Source organism: Notothenia rossii, assembly GCF_949606895.1.
Source record: "Notothenia rossii genome assembly, chromosome: 2".
NCBI classification, from domain to species: Eukaryota; Metazoa; Chordata; class Actinopteri; order Perciformes; family Nototheniidae; genus Notothenia; species Notothenia rossii.
In genome coordinates, this window is record NC_136904.1 from 89941529 (window position 1) to 89958646 (window position 17118).

General features: G+C 41.5%; 1 protein-coding gene across 3 annotated transcripts in view; it reads left to right on the plus strand.

Moving 5' to 3' along the window:
- arhgef49 (Rho guanine nucleotide exchange factor 49) overlaps positions 1 to 17118 on the plus strand; it is a 145947-nt gene that overhangs the window by 80894 nt on the left and 47935 nt on the right. Inside the window, exon 1 of one of the 3 annotated variants that reach the window (XM_079665254.1) lies at positions 9603 to 9691. The exons of the other annotated variants lie outside the window; for them this stretch is intronic. The gene's annotated coding sequence lies outside the window, so the exon portion shown is untranslated. Of the gene's footprint in view, positions 1 to 9602; positions 9692 to 17118 lie in introns of those variants that run through there. 3 annotated transcript variants of the gene reach the window in all.

The window sequence follows — 17118 nt, forward strand, 5'->3', positions numbered from 1 at the left end:
CTCAGAATGATTATGCGTTTTCTGTTTTAACTCCCATTTTCCTGGCAGGTCACATGTTCTAGTGCCCTGCCAATAAAAACATCAATATCAGCAGATTTGGCTGCATGGCGCTGAGTACAGCAGATCATCAAAACGTTTTAGTGTGCAACCATCACTCAACTATAAAACACTGCCATGTGTAGCAGTGAAAATGTCATAATAGGGAAAAACCAGATCTTGCTTCTCAGTATTTTTGTCAGTACTGCAAAAACATTAGTTACTTTTTCCTTCAAAGTCATTCATTAAACATACTTTGTTCCCAGCTTTCTATTTTTGGAATCGCTGTAAATTGGATATATTCGGTTTGGTCTGTTGTTCAGCAAAAAAACAAGCAAATTAAAAACATTATCTTTGTATTAAAGGCAGGAATAATGTAATTTGAAACTGCGAAAAAACATTAGCTGTGACCCCATCTATCATACTATAAGCCTGGAGAGATGGATTGTGCACCCTCAAACGTCATGAATGAAGTAGCGCCTCCTGTCACTTTAGCACTGAATATATACTGTAAGAACAGAGTGCTGTTAATACCTAGAAAAGCCTCACAAAACAGCCACGCTTGCATCTCTGTTCGGCATTACATGTACACAGCGGTACTAACGAACGTAAAGCTTCATATTAGCATTTACCTTTGAGCTAAGAACACAAAATGAATTCAAGGATTATGGCTGATCTCATTAGTTTTACAGATATAGGATGATATGCTGATGTTTTTAACTACATTAGCAGTCAAATGATCAAGAAAGTATTTACAATTCATCCTGAAGGGAATTTTTTTTACATTTCCTAACAAACCATTTTATAGTTGTTGACTAAAAGATACGTTTCACGTCTTAGTGGCACTTGGGTGATTTAACCGTAACAGTTGGAAGAATTCATCGTCTGGGAATCATGAATATCTTTCCAAAACAACACTCCAACAAAAGCCTTTACGAGATGCTCAGATATTAAGTACGGATAAAGTGATGGACTGACCAACCGAGGTTGCCATCGAAGACGTCGTGATAGTATTTCATATTGTCTGACCCATATCCTTCTCACACTCTATAGTTAACAGAGATACTGACTAGAACAACGCAATGTTTTTCCAAATTGTACAACACTATTAAAGTGCTTCGATGATTTCTCCCTTTTACTGAAAACATCATGTTCCTAAATATAATTCACATCCTGTTCAAATGTCACCTGTCTAATGGAAAATATGCTTTATGGTTGCATGAAGGCGCTTTAAATATTGGGCCATGTTATTGTCAGTATGGTCACATTACATTACATTACATTTAGCTGAGGCTTTAATCCAAAGTGCATTCGACCAAGAAGATACAAACTTGAAGAAAACAGAATCATATAAGTACATCAGGTTTCATAGAGCCAAAACATTTCAAGTGCTACTCAACTGGCTTTAGATAAGCCAGTCCTTTATTAGTATATAAGTGCTTTTTTAATAGTTCTATCGCTCGAAGTGGAGTCGAAAGAGATGAGTTTTCATTCAGCGCCGGAAGATGTGTAAGCTTTCTGCTGTCCTGATTTCAATGGGGAGCTCATTCCACCATTTTGGATCCAGGATAGCAAACCCACGTGTTTTGGCTGGTGGGAACTTGGGTCCCCCTCGCAGTGCGGGTGCAGCGAGCTGTTTGGCTGATGCAGAGCGGAGTGCACGTGCTGGGGTGTACGGTTTAACCATGTCCTGGATGTAGGAAGGGCCAGATCCATTCACAGCATGGTACGCAAGTACCAGTGTCTTGAAGTGGATTCTAGCAGTTACCGGAAGCCAGTGAAGGGACAACATTGGGGCTCCTGTAATTTAATAAAAAAGCAGTTACCAGCTAGCACAAATCAGTTGTGTTCTGTCATGGTGCTCTCCTGAAGAAGGATAACTGTTTGTGTTTGCATACCCATGGTCATGTTAAAATGGTGGAGCCGACTTAGAAAGAAACATAATTTGAGGGCTAGGGGATCTGGAAAACATTTCCTGCTTTTTTTTGCCTCCTAACCTCTTGGATGAAGTCAAAAAACAGCGATCAGCATTGAAACATTAAAATAACTATTTAACTTTAAGAGCCAACTCTGACTTGTAACTGAACTATAACTTTACTTCCCCCTTATTTAATAATTGAGATGCATTTGCTCCACTTGCTTCATTGCTCAGAAGACTCGTGTTCATTCCTCTTTACACCTCAGGTAATATAGGGAAGTGAAAAGATTATACAATTGTATTCACAGTGAATTTTCTGCCAGTTGATAGAGAGACAGATTGGATGTTTTAAATGCTATTTCTAGGCAATAGCATAGGTCTCAGATATATAAAAATAATATATATAAAAGTGTTTTGCTCAAAATACCAAACAGATCACCCATTTTAGCCATGCCTCATATCCCTCTATTTCACTTCCTGTTACTAAAGTGCTGATTCGGGGGATATAAAGCTTTACATGTTACGTCATATTGGATGGCAAATCTGGATTAGCTCCGTTGTCGCCCATTCTTTTAGATTTGACATCAAAAAATGCATTTTGCACGATAGGTCCCCTTTAATATAGTTCAGTGGGTCAAGCCTGTGTGTACTTTTCTGAATGTGTGACACTGTGTTCATTTGTACGTTTCCCCCTCCATCAGCCTCACCCACCACTCTATTGATTTTTAGGCAACAAAATGCCCCACAATGCCCCTGTGGTTGCCAAGCAATCGAGCGCCGGATAAACACACTGGCAAAGGACAACATTTACGACGTCCTGTATTAACACAGCCCCCCCCGCCCCCTTTCGATGTGTAAACACTACCATCTCACCAAGGGGGTCAACAACAATGCATTGTTCCTCCCCAGCAGTGCTAACAGTAACAACCATTGTGCAGCAGGGAGGTCTCCCATTGTATGAAAGCACTGCTTGTGCACACTCTATTAGGCTTCCCCTTTGTGTGAGTAATAATGGAGTAGTGCAGGAATGAGTCCTATATGCAGTAAATTAGTTACTATTTTCCCATTTTCTGTTCTGGGTTTTGATAAGATGTCTGAAATCAGGTCTGGGGTTACTGAAGCTGAAGAGATATTAATATATTTTTCTCTTTTATCTCTTTATTAGTTTTTATGCATAGAAATGATAATTAAAGGTGGGGTAGGTAAGTTACAGAAACCGGCTCGAGATACACTTTTTCTTATATTCCATGGAATGCTCTTAACATCCCGATAGCAATGAATATCTGAAGTGCTTTGACAAAAAATCCATAAAAAGATGTCATCTCTGGAAGCCGTAGCGCTGTAAAAAGCACGACCAATCATCTGAGCCGGCCCGGCTAAAATAACTGGATGGCCTACCTGCCTGTCAGCCTTCCATCTGTGCACAAACTTATCTCGTGCCCTCATTGGTCATGTGCGCGTGTGTGTGTTGGAGGAGGGGCTCTGTGAGGAAGTGGCAGATTGTTTCCGGTTGTGTATTTTCAAATTCTAGCGCACTCGAGCTGGTTTCTCCAAAATTACCTACCGCACCTTTAATAAACAAGACAGACTTTACATACTATCAGCAAAACAAACAAAAGAGAAAATAAAATAGAAACGCAGTCCAAATAATATTCAAGTGTCTTCATTCACCCAATCATGTTGTAGACCATTTTGCTCCAAACCTATCCAGTTTGTTTCTAAGGAAAACACTTATATTTCCAAGAGCAAGGTAGAAAGTCATCCCTTTCAGCCCTTGAGAGAGTCCGAGATATTAATGTTTTGTTTTTAGAAATAAAGTATGTCATTAAAAACCCTACTGGTAAATGTCTGGATCTTCTCTGTGTCGTGAAAATGACAGGTATAGCTAAATTAAACTTCTTAACGTCATTATGCCCAACATTAACCACCTTTAGCTTAGCGGTGATAATGCAAAGTCAGCCAACCGGTTTGTTAATAGCCTTTTTACTCTTGGCAGATGCATTGACGCTTCAAAAATAATTTACGTGGTGTTATATGTGGAGATTATCTTGCTGAACAAAAGTTGTTTATAGTTAGTTTTTAGCCCAACTGGTACACTACAGACTGCTATGAAAATTATGGGGCTTAAAAAACACCCATCTCTCCAAGAAATATACAAGCAGTCCATTATCAGGCAAAACAAATTGTGTCTGATCCCACCCACATACTCCACCCAGAATTCCAAATTTCCTTACGGGGACAATAAACTATATCATATCGTAACATCAGCTATTCACATCTGGGAGTCCACACAGGTGCCATATTCAGAAATCTAATAGCAAAAACCCATTTCCTTTAGACGAGGTATCCCTTCCCTTCTGTTGCTAACTTCCGGTTTGGCATTAAAAAGCAAGTCATCCCCACTCTATATAGACATATGACATGACTGAAGTCTGCCTTGCCTTCAATGCTATGCTATTTTTGTTATTTTAAGAAAACCCTACTCTGCTTTTTGCTTTTGGGCTCCCAGGGTTACTGACTCGTCACTAAAAGCTGGCTCACCCTCCTCTCCTGAGTCATAGAGCAGGGCTAAATTTAGCAGGCCTCAGAAAGTAATGATGTGGCAAGTTGTTATTGAGTTTGCGCCCCACAAATGTCTCTCTCTCCCTCTTTACTCAGTAAAAGGCTTGTCCGTGACTCGCCCACGGCGAAGCGAGTGCCCTATGAATTATTGAACCGATGGTGAAGCCCTCATAAATTATCTAAGCGTGAGTCCCCGGCAGAGCGAGGCAGCTCAGAGGATTCATCACATCTCGAACCCTCTGTGTCAGGAGCACCAAGACCTCTGTGTGGGTCTAACAACAGAACACACACACACACACACACACACACACACACACACACACACACACACACACACACACACACACACACACACACACACACACACACACACACACACACACACACACACACACACACACACTCACTCCCATACATTATATACTCATGCCGTAAAGGCTTCCCCTTATTGGCTTCTACAGGAATGTGTCGGACTGAGTCTGAGCCCAAGAAATGACAAAGCTCTTTACTTTTCACATGAATAATGCGCCATGTTTATGCTATCAGGTCTTTGCGCTCCACAATATTGCAAACATTATAAGAGCTATACACTATGAATAATATTAAAGATGACAAATTATATTATGCAGGTTTAATGTTAGTATTCTATGTCTCTACTGGGACATGTCTGCATGATTTAAAGTTAAAAAAACTCTTTATTTTTCTCATACTGTCTGTGCTACAGCACCTCTTTTCACCCTCTGTCTGAAACCAGAGCCCAGTCTGCTCTGATTGGTTAGCTGGCCGGCTCTGTTGTGATTGGTCAACCGCTTAGAGATGTCCCGCCTCTTAGCCTATCACGAACAATGTGTTGGAGCGCTAGCCAATAGAAGCGCGAGTGATACATAGTGATGTCACTATTTTCTGGAAGTAAACAAATGAGTCAAATGGAGGCATTTCAGGCAGGGGGGGGGGGGGGGGGAGAGGGAGAGAGTGTGTGTGAGGGAAACTCCCTCTGGAGGGAAATCAGGGATTTTAACCTTTGCAGACCATTTACATGCACTAAAACCTATAACACACTACATGAAGGGAAACCCAGAAAAAAAAAAAAGAAGTAGGGCCTCTTTAAATTGCATTTTTACAATCAAATAAAAATAAATATTAAAATAGTTGATTTGCTCTGCCTCTCTTTTTGTTGGTTCTACTTTCAGCACCTGCCTGTTTATAGTCATGTGTTGCAGAATTTAAATTATGAATTTAAAAGTGGATTTCGACACGTTGTGTTACATAGTGTATATTCACCATAAACACACAGAGGTCTCATTAATGCCCTCCTGCTGTCGGCATATTGATCGTCTGATGTGTGATGGAGCTGCTTGAAACAGCCTTGAAACATTTGAATGTGCTCCTGTTGATGGCAGGTATCCTTGAAATGCCGAACAGCAGGTGCTTAGGGAACACACTCCCTGCTGCCAGTGGGATGCATTGAGTGCTGATAATGGCCTGATATCTCTTTATCTTCTCTATTTGCTGTGGCTAGTGGAGACGGAAGAAAATATACAAGTGGTGTTTTCAAGATTTGGCTTGTATGGGGGTAGGAAAACAAAACAAGTCTGTATAATATTGCTGAAAGGGACCCATATTTTCTTTTGACTTGTCACCTTTAGGCATTTTTAGGATCATAGACTGTATAAGAAGTGGACCGAGTCACTGTAATGTCACCTGTTGCCATGTGGACTACCAGAAGTTACATTACATTACATTTAGCTGGCGCTTTATCAAAGCAACTACAATAAGTGCAATAAACCTTAAGATACAAACTCGGGGTGGATTTAAGTACAACCAAACACTAAATCGGCTTTTTTAGACAACATTAAATCAAACCTTTCATGAACTGAAACCACACTGTGAAAAGGTTGAAGTTGTGAAATACTGACAACTCCCACATTGGAGAACACTGTGTCACAAGCTAACACTACGTTATTGTCTATTATTCTGTAAATGGGTTCATAATTCACAAAATAAGCATCATTCTGTATTAAAGAAGTCTTTCATTTCTAGACTAGAAATTGTGACCACAAACTAATCGGGGAAATGTTTACTGAGGTAATACATCAGGGGAGAAGTAGGGTGATTTTCTTATAGACTTCTATACAATTATTTTTGCAACCAGTGAATTCGCCCCCTGCTGGCCATTTGAAAGAATGCAGATTTAAATCACTTCTGCATCGGTTTCGTCTTTCATACCTGGAGGTTACTGCTTGGTTTGTGTTTGACAGACACACACACATCAGCTGCTGGATGATTCCCACATGGTGCATTTCGTGACTGTAATTCCCACAGGAAGTGGGATGTGTGGCCAACCAACACCGACACGCCGTCACTACAACACACAGCAGCTGGCGACAAATATCCTGAAAACACAGCTGGAGCATCGTTCTGCGAAGCAATGTTCATTCCTTTAGTTCGATGCAGAGCCTGTTCAATTTATTCATTTTTACGACACATGGTCCTCCCACTGAGCAGAAGATCTGATTAAACCTGGAGCATCCTGCTGTGTAAATAAATGTGCATATTAATGAGGAAAAAGGGATTATATTGAGGCACATTTGAGACCTAATTAAATCCAAGCAAGTGGTATGTGAAGAGCTCCAATCATTTCATAATTCATGATGGGAGAAGAAAACATTGATTGCTGTCAATCATGTTCTTCCTTTTAATAAAATTCTCCTGTGAGTCCTGATGCATTATGCTGCCCTTCACGGTCAATACCACTCATATCCTTGATGAAGATGAAGGTCAGCGGTGCAATATGGACAAGGTTATCATAGCAGCACTTAAATAGCATTGTCTTGATATTGATATATGATGATAAGTGATGACAAGTCCTCTAAATTAAACAACAAACCACATCGATTGTCCACTCCTTCCATCATAACATGTGTTGGTTGCGATCTGATTTGATGCCTTAATCTACATGATGACATCTAGATTGCTTCCTTCCCAATGCTCACGACCACAACATGGTAAAAGGTAGGGATGTCCCGATCACCTTTTTTTGCTCCCGATCCGATTCCGATCATTTGATTTTGACAATTTGCCGATACCGATTTTTCCCGATCCGATCCTTATGCAATGCATTAAGAGAAAAAAAAGAAAAAAAGCATTCAAGTTGTTCCTTAAGGTGATTTTTTTATTTAAATTGGATATTCTATCCAACATGGATATAGCTTCTTTCTTTCACAGCAGCATTGGATCAGTTCAGTTGTGCAGCATTGGATCAAAACAAAATAAAGCTTTTCAGTACTCGTTAGCTTACTGCTACAATTAGACACCGCGCCCACTCTGTTGCCAGATTTGAGAGAAATAAGCAACCAGGTCTATGAAAACAAGCCCCAAAGAAGCAACACATACATGATGTTGTGTAATTTGAAACCAAAACTAAGGCCTCAGGATGACTTTAAGACTTGAACATGGTCATTTTTGTTTTGTAACATTGAATAAAAATAAATAAATAAAAGTATATATTTTTTTAAATAATCCCGATCCCCGATTTTTTTCTCCCGATTCCGATCTTTTGAAAATCACGTGATCGGCTCCGATCCCCGATCACGTGATCTGATCGGGACATCTCTAGTAAAAGGGGGGTTGTGTTTTAGTGTTGAAATAATGACTTTGCTAACTACAATATTATTGGAAAGTCATCATTTAAACATCTGCCTGATAAGAACGTTTCCACCACTATGACGATGATAATGCAGATCAATCATACGTTGTTATTATGCGTCGAATAAGTGGAGACAACAACAGTGTCTGCAGTCACACAGAAACATCCACCTGTCATACCTGAGACTGACCTATGAGGGATAAGATCAGTTTTCTAGCTTGGACTTTAAAGTGTGTTTGGTTACAAATCACTTTGACATTTTATTCAATCATATTGTTAATATATTATTGAGTTTTAAGCAACAGTATGTAAATCATGAATAGAGAGTTGACATTCATATCCACTAGAGGACAGACTTGATGTTCTACGTGCATTGGAATCAACAATGGGCTAAAATGAGTACATTTCTTTTTAAATGCCAATATTATGTCTCTAATTCAAGGCAAGTGTATTTATATAGCGCCTTTCGACACAAGGTAATTCAAAGTGCTTCACAAAAATGAAAGACATTAAGAAAATGGCATTGAAAAACAAAGATAATAAAATAAACATTAAAAGGCGTGTGGTGCAGTGGGTTGAGCGTTGGTGTTCGGATCAGGGGGTCACAGGTTCAAACCCCACTGCAGTCAGCATGTCGTTGTGTCCCTGAGACACTTCACCCCAAATTGCTCCTGTGGGGATTGTCCACAGTATTGAGTATGTAATTCGCTTTGGATAAAAGTGTCTAACAAGTGACATTTAATGTAAAAGAATAAATACATGAATAAAAGTTACAGTTTAAGATATGAGTAGTTCAATTAAAAGCTGCGGCAAGATTATTTTGTCACAGACAGGTTGTTCATCGGGTGTTATGCTGAGAACTGGTGTGTGTGTGTGTGTGTGTGTGTGTGTGTGTGTGTGTGTGTGTGTGTGTGTGTGTGTGTGTGTGTGTGTGTGTGTGTGTGTGTGTGTGTGTGTGTGTGTGTGTGTGTGTGTGTGTGTGTGTGTGTGTGTGTGTGTGTGTGTGTGTGTGTGTGTGTGTGTGTGTGTGTGTGTGTGTGTGTGTGTGTGTGTGTGTGTGTGTGTGTGTGTGTGTGTGTGTGTGTGTGTGTGTGTGTGTGTGTGTGTGTGTGTGTGTGCGTGTGTGCGCGCGCGTGAGAGAGCAGCTGTCACTTTATTCTGTCTGAAGTGGATGAAATGAAGGACATTGAAGGATTAATCAAGTGTCGAAACGCAACCAGTGATGACACCTCATCAGCAGCACCTTCTGTGTGTGTGTGTGTGTGTGTGTGTGTGTGTGTGTTTGTCAGCCTCACAACTCGAGCACGGCAGCCGCTTTCTGGTCTCCATGCCAACCTCAATGGCTGTTCATGTTGGAGCATGCTCAGTCTGGCTCCCCTCCCGGTAACAATAGCCAGTGAAAGGGAACACACACACACTACTCCAGCTCACAGTGGGAGTGAGACGGAGAGGAGAGGCTGCTTACTGCGCTGCGGAGCTCTTAACACACACACCGAGCAACGAACACACACACTCCTTCCCTAACAAAGGTGAGTACACAGACCTGTAGATATTACTCTGAATGTTGTGGCTTTTATATCCTCCGCTGAGGACTTTGTAGCATCATTTAAAATAAAAACAGCTAAAGAGTAGAGACAGTTGTTGCCTGTGGGAAACTAGAGACACAGAGGAAGCATGTGCTCAGCTTTGTGGGTGACTTTTTGTATTATGGCATGATGTATCCAGCTTGGACAGCTTCAACATGGATCTGTCTTTTTATAAATTGCAAAAGGACGTTGAATATTGATTCTGCTCAATCGGAGGTGTAGTAGTTGACAAAGCATGGCATCGCTCAATAATTCATGTAGCCTTGTATGGAAGAAAGTCAGGGGATGACAGCAGGTGTAATGTGAGGCTTTGCATGGACACAGATAGCTCTTTATTCTCTTTTGACAGCTCAGTTTTACAACCATGTGTTTGCTTATTCAGGACTGCGTATCATGCATTAGGCATTTTGAAACCTGTCATATCTACACTCATTTGGATGGAAATAAATAAGACATGTTGAGGCGACCAATCATCAATCAACCACACTGTAAAAGGGTTAAAGTTCTAAGACAGAAGCCACACAACACACTAACTGGACAATTCTGTCACAATTTAGTGTCCGCCTTAAAGCATACAGTATTCTATCGTCTATTCTTCTATAAATACGTCCATCATTTACCAAATTAACATCATGCTGTTTTGGAGAAAACTTGGAACTAGCGATCGAGGCCATAAACTCATCAGGAAAATGTTTACTGAGGTATTAAATCAGGTGAGAAGAAGAGCAATTTTCTCATAGACTTCCATACAATTGGACTTCCATTTGTCATGCCGCCTATAAAGCACTCCTGCATTGGTTTGTTTGCTCTTATTTCTCGTTGTCTACTGTTTATCAAGCATTTTCTAAGCTTGTCATAGTCACGCTCTGTTGACCCTGTGATGTTATTTAAAAGGTGAAAGTCACTCCTTAAAGGTGGGGTATGTCATTTTGGAGAATCCAGCTCGAGTGCGCTAGAATTTGAAAATATGTAGCCGAAAAAGATCTGCCCCTTCCTTCAGACTTCCTCACAGAGCCCCTCCTCCAACACACACGAACGCGCACATGACCAATGAGGGCACGAGATAAGTTTGTGCACAGTTGGAAGGCTGACAGGCAGGTAGGCCATCCATTTATTTTAGCCGGGCCGGCTCAGATGATTGGTCGTGCTTTTTACAGCTCTACGGCTTCCACTGATGACATTTTTGTATGTATTTATTGTCAAAGCATTTCATATATTCATTGCTATCGGGATGTTAAGAGCATTCCATGGAATATAACAAAAAGTGTTTCTGAAATAAATTACATTACCTTTACCCCACCTTTAAAGGAAATTATACATAGTTACACCATGATGCTCAGCTACCTGTGTAAATGTCATATGATCTGCAGACAGGTGGAGGGAATGTGAGCGTCCCCTCATGGCTGGCTGACCCTTGAAATCCTGCGTCTGTCTGTATTTGATCCGTCTGCTGTGTATCAGGCGGTCAGCATGAAAGATATCTTCAATAGTATCCTGTAGTCTTGCTCCATTTCTCTCTCAGGTGCAGACACACACACACACACACACACACACACACACACACACACACACACACACACACACACACACACACACACACACACACACACACAGACACTCTGAGACAGACTCGCCTCCCTCAAGATTAATTGTTGTTCCTGATAAATTCCTGTTTAGTCGATAGTGTATTCCAGCCCCTTGTTCACTGAGCAGCATGAATATGTAAACTGGAGGTGCGAGCATGGCTGGGTGATATATTTATTATCAATATGAGGGTATGAATGACAATATTTCTCATTTTTGATGGATATGACTATATGGAACATGTATGTACATAATCTAATGGTTGTTCCATGCAAATGAGATACAGTATTGGTTTTCGTTAAGTTAGAAAAGAAGACTGTTTAGAACCAGAACAAACTTTTTTGAATGGAATTTTGCTTTAAAAAAACCTTAATCTAAACAACAGAATAGTCAATAAAATCACATGCATAGTGTCAAGTGAAAATTGGCAGAATGCATCATTCTCCATTAAAAAGGCATAGGCTATAAATGTAAGGATAATGAAAATGCTGGACATTACATTGGACACTACATTTTAACCCACCAATCGTCCAAATCTAAAAAAAGACATTGGAGAGCTAGACTGTGGGTGTTTCTCAATGTCGAGGAAGGCTGCTCCAGAGCCACTATTTCAAGCATACTACGTCATCGAGTGCCGCCGAAGGACTGTTCCAATGTCCAGCATACTTGGAATTCTACCGAGCCCGGCGTCCTTCTTAGCAAGACATTTCGAGGCTGCACATGTGTCTTAAAATCCCCACAATGCTTTGCGCACGGACCAATTTCCCCAAATTTGTGGCGGAACATTTAAGGCGGGGCCTCTCATATGACGCACACCTGCACACTTGCTCGCCTGTTCCACTCTTAGTTTTCCGAATGCTACAGTAGGAAGTATTCTTGCCTCGCTTCTGAAGCAAGACCCTCGGAAGACATGTGCTACCAAGCAAGCGTACTCGACATTGAGAAACACCCAGTGTGTTATATTTCTGCTTGACATATGACTTAAACCTGCATTCATAGATTTGTATTGGCTGATTAGGGGACAGATACAAACCTTCAAAACACACCACTAACATCCGGTAGAACCTCCTTATAGAGTTTGACTTGTGTTAATAAACAGGCATCTTTTTACACATCGAGCAACAAGGTCATTTCTTTAAAATCATTTTTTAACCACCTGATAAATGCAAGTTTAATATTCACTTCCTGTTTTGCTAATTGCTCTAGTTTGGTCTCCAGGGACTCCTTCTCAATAGTCCACTTTCTTTGACAGCTTTAGATGCTTACTGTCTATGGTGCGGCGCTGTATGGTGCGCTTCGAATCAGGGGATAGCAGGTTCGAGTCCCACTGCAGTCAGCATGTCGTTGTGTCCCTGAGACACTTCACCCCAAATTGCTCCTGTGGGATTGCCCACTGTACCGAATGTACGTAAGTCGCTTTGGATAACAGCGTCTAACAAGTGAAATTGAATGTAATGTTTATTGCTGTAGAGTTGGTTTTAATCTCCGTACCGCTACGGTTTATCACTAAAACGTTTTTTGGAGCTTGTAAATGTTCCACTTTCTTTAACAGCTATAGAGGCTGATGCTTGCTGCTTTGCATGAGTTGGTTTTAATCTATATATCTATGTGGTTTATCACAGCAATTTCCCATTAGTCATGTGATTCATTGTTTATATAAATATATTGATTACTTCTGCCCTAAATGCTTAAGTGTTTCTAGTTAGATGGTTGCCTGCTTCATTATCTGTCAATGCACTATGCTCTGAATCGACTAACTGTTTAATCTCTTATATAAACTATAAATACTTTGCTTCTCTCTTCTTCTTCTGCGTCATCACTCCACTACCCAGAGGAGGAACACACAATGGCAGCTGAAATTTAAACTGGAAAACAGACGAGTAAGACACAAGAGGCGAGGACACACGGGAAGACAGACAGAGGAGATAATGGAGAGCTGTGGAGTGATAGATGGCAGACAGGGACAGAGAGAGTGAGAGGCACTCTTTCACCCTGCGGGAAATTGGAAAATAAATTGAGTTGACACAGGCAGGTTTGCATAGATGCTGGGGAGTGGGAGGAGAGCGCGTTGGACTCGGGGCTTAGGAAGTTCACGCCAGGCTAATCATCCCTGGACCCACCGGTTAGCGCGAGCAAAAGGCTTCCTGGGGCGAGTAATGAGGAATGTCCATCTGCCATTGATGAAGAGATACAGTCCTCGTCAGCTGCCTTTGTGTCGAATTGTCTTTTCGGTGTGTTTCCGGCGATCCTTCTTGCTTTGCAGAAGCGTTTCATCTGAGAATCCAGTGGGAGAATCTGCTGTTCGGATGTTGGGCAGAATTTAAAGTGGCTTGGATGTCAAGTTTGATTTTCAGAGCGGAGAGTATTTGAGCGGACAGATGTCTGAGCAATGTGGAGCATCTCCTCTTAATGTTCTCTGTGTTTTCTTTATCATTGATTCACCTCCAAATATGTGTTTTTAAATCTCCACACATCTAGCTTCTAAAGATACAGTTAGAAACCCTCATGTGTGGTGCACCCCCTTTCATTGGCACTTAATGAGGGTCATTCCTGAGATACTAAGTTGTAATGTTGGAAGAAATATTCTTTTTTTTTGTGCAAGGATCCCACAATATTCTCATTTCTCATACAATGGGTCGTATGATGTCGTACAAAAGGTTATTCCCTATTTTCCGCTTATTCTCCTACAGATGTTTAGCAACAAGTGTCTATTTCCGTTCGTTACAAGCATACAGTCTTTTGAAAATGAACTTCACAAACAACCTTAAGGATTAGCACCAGAAATTGGGTTTGAATAACTATGAATGTGTAAAGTACAGAAGTTTGTGACAGACACATCAATTCAACATTAGTTTGTAAAAGTACACCTCCTCACGCAGACTTCATTTCTCTTCCCACTTCCTGGTCTCACAGTAATTATCATCGGGGTGTATACCCAAAGAACAGCGTAGTACTTCTGCTAGTTATAGCTGTGATGTATTGGCAATAAAATGGAGAATCCATGCCTTGAAGAAGAAGCACACACTTGCAGACCATAATATATTACGCTCACAGGCATGCACAGAATATAAACACACACACACACACACACACACACACACACACACACACACACACACACACACACACACACACACACACACACACACACACACACACACACACACACACACACACACACTACAGAGTTCATACAGCCTTTGAGTGTGGATGCTTGTAAGTCAGGTCACTGTAACCCGTGGAGACAGATGATCAATGGCTCTCCATCCTCCTCATTTTCAATCACAACACCCACCAGCCCCCCCCCCCCAATACCACGCCTTTCCCTACTTCTCCTTCTTCTTCTCTCCTCTCGTTTCCTCTTGTTTCCTATCCTCCCGTCCTTTCCTTTAATTTCCCTTATTTCCCTTCCTCTCCTTCTTTACTTTTCCTTTCCCTTTTTGTCCTTTCCTTTCCTTCTTTGTAATTTTCTGTAATTTACTTCCCTTTTCCTTTATTCCTGTCCTGTCATGTTCTGCTCCTTTAACCCCTCTCCTCTCCTCTCTCCTCTCCACTCCTCTCTTCTCCTTTCCTCTTTCCTCTCCTCTCCTTTCCTCTCCTCTCCTCTCTCCTCTCTCCTCTCTTCTCCTCTCCTCTCCTCTCCTCTCTCATCCTATTTTTTTTATCTCTCGTTTCCTATTGTTCCCTGTTCTTTCCTTACATTTCCTCTCATTCCCATTTCTCTCCTTTCCTTTCACTTGTCTTTCCTTTCCTTTCCCCCCTCATCTCTCCTCTCCTCCCCCTCGCAGTGTAATCCTTTAACATGCATGTCCTTGGCTTCTAGGGGAGAAAGAAGAGGGGGTTTTCCTGCCTCCTCTCCCCTCTTGTATCCCCCTCCCTCCTCCCTTCTCTTTCTCTCTCTCTCTTGGTGTGACTCATCCTAAATGCCTTCAGCAGATCCAGATTCTTCGAGGCGTCGGTAGCCGGTCGATAAACAGGCCATGATGATTCTGTGATGGATCCTTCTTAAAGCCGACAATGAGCCGACATGAAAGACCTTTTTGGAAACATCGACCCCGCCCCCTCCGAAGGTCAAGGGGCAGCATTGATTTAAAGACAGGTGGCAGTAGAGAGAAACAAATGGCTGAAATTAATTTAAATGTATTTATAAAATTCAGAGACTCATTTCCAAGTAATACATTATTAAACGTTTGCCTGCGTGGAAGTTATAAGCAGTGATGGACAGTAGGTGCGTTTACTCAAGTTCTTCTCTTAAAGGGGACCTATCATCCAAAATGCACCTTTGTAGGTCTTTGATACATGAATATGTGTCCCCGGTGTGTCAGGGAACTCACCAAGTGTCAGAAAACACAACCCTCTCTATTTTCCTCCATACCCAAATCTCTACAAAAGGGGCTGCAACGGATCTGATACAGACTGATCCAGATTTGAAATTGTACTGATATACACCTGAACATTAGCAGGAGAGGACTCTTTAAAGTACAGACACTACATACTGATATACACCTGAACATTAGCAGGAGAGGACTCTTTAAAGTACAGACACTACATACTGATATACACCTGAACATCAGCAGGAGAGGACTCTTTAAAGTAGAGACACTACATACTGATATACACCTGAACATCAGCAGGAGAGGACTCTTTAAAGTAGAGACACTACATACTGATATACACCTGACCATCAACAGGAGAGGACTTTTTAAAGTAGAGACACCACATACTGATATACACCTGAACATCAGCAGGAGAGGACTCTTTAAAGTAGAGACAATACATACTGATATACACCTGACCATCAGCAGGAGAGGACTCTTTAAAGTAGAGACACTACATACTGATATACACCTGAACACCAGCAGGAGAGGACTCTTTAAAGTAGAGACACTACATACTGGGAACAGCAACACTTTAATTAAACATTTCCCTCTTAGAGCTTAAAGGATTTACTGCGTGCGAATCAGGAGGAAAACAAAACACAGCAGAATCTATTTGTTCTCTTCTTGAGTGACGCTCTGGTTAGATAGCTTTGATGGGATATATGAATGTTTTTTTTTTCTCTTTATCTCTCTGCCGCAATCCTCAATCTCTATTTCTCTTTTCACCGTCGCCCACCCTCTCTTATCTCCTGGTCTCCCTTTATTCTCCGAGATAGGAGTGACTCTCCTCGTGGCCATCTGCTGCCCAGAGAATCCCCTCCCGCCTCATGACCCTGCTTTTGTTTATAAATGTCACCCCTGGGACGACAATGACACCTTGATCCATCTCTCTCTCTGCTCATCACTCTCTCCCATCACCTCAAACCCTCATCTTCCTTTGTTCAGTCAGATGTTATCATTTTATAACTCTAGCATCTCCTCGTCTGAATTCATCTCTGCACGCGCTGCTTCCTCTCGTTTCACCTCATATCTTTTTATTTCTTTTCTCATCTACCTCTTTCTCCCAGGAGACAGAATATAGGAATGAGGTCACGCAGTGTGTGTGTGTGTGTGTGTGTGTGTGTGTGTGTGTGTGTGTGTGTGTGTGTGTGTGTGTGTGTGTGTGTGTGTGTGTGTGTGTGTGTGTGTGTGTGTGTGTGTGTGTGTGTGTGTGTGTGTGTGTGTGTGTGTGTGTGTGTGTGTGTGTGTGTGTGTGTGTGACCATATGGATATGAATGTGAGCAGACTGTTGATGTTTTTGGGATGTAGGTGTTGTTGTTGCTGATGTCATTACGATCCCCCGCAGAAATGACAAGAGACAAATTAAAACACCCTGGGGCAGGTGTGTGTGTGTGTGTGTGTGTGTGT